This window comes from Gavialis gangeticus, unplaced genomic scaffold (assembly GCF_001723915.1).
Source record: "Gavialis gangeticus isolate Ggan-Ray unplaced genomic scaffold, GavGan_comp1, whole genome shotgun sequence".
NCBI classification, from domain to species: Eukaryota; Metazoa; Chordata; order Crocodylia; family Gavialidae; genus Gavialis; species Gavialis gangeticus.
This window is the reverse complement of record NW_017729034.1, coordinates 66,933,403-66,933,972: the sequence shown is the minus strand read 5'-3', so window position 1 is coordinate 66,933,972 and position 570 is coordinate 66,933,403. Positions and strand designations below refer to the sequence as shown.

The window sequence follows — 570 nt, the reverse complement described above, 5'->3', positions numbered from 1 at the left end:
CAGGGGGGGAGAGGAGATGGGGGCTTGCTGCTCAACAGCAGATGCCTTGGGCCTGATTTTCACAAATGCTGAGAGATCTTGGCCTAACCTAAGACCAATGGTTGCTGTAAGTTTTTGGTTCAGCTGAAAATCAGGTGACTAGGTCTTCCAACTAGGATACCCAGAGTCACTGACTAGTTCTAAACACAATGGGTGTTAATACACATGCTCTAGGAGGGAGGGGTTTTTTAATTAGAGTGGCTCCAGGAGCTGCTTTAATTAAAGCATATGGAGTGTCATGTGTATCAGCGTCCTCACACTGAAAAATGGTGGTGGGAGCAATTTAACTCGAATGAGCTTTAGTTAAAGTGTCTGTCTCTGCCACCATTTTTTCAGAGTGGGGATGCTGATACACGTGATGCTGGAGTCTGCTGGAGTGCAGTAATTGTCATGCTCCAGCAGACTCAATTAATCAAGTCTGCTCCTTGCATTTGTATAGGTGCCTATTGGTCTGGTGCTGTTTACCTGCCTCTCCTCAAAGGATAGGGAACTAGTCAGGGAACTTCTGGAGGGATTGGACATATTTAAATC

At 45.8% G+C, this 570-nt stretch overlaps 1 long non-coding RNA gene across 1 annotated transcript in view; it reads right to left on the bottom strand.

The window, feature by feature from the left end:
- LOC109304331 overlaps positions 1 to 570 on the bottom strand; it is a 10,504-nt gene that overhangs the window by 9,360 nt on the left and 574 nt on the right. The window lies entirely within an intron of this gene.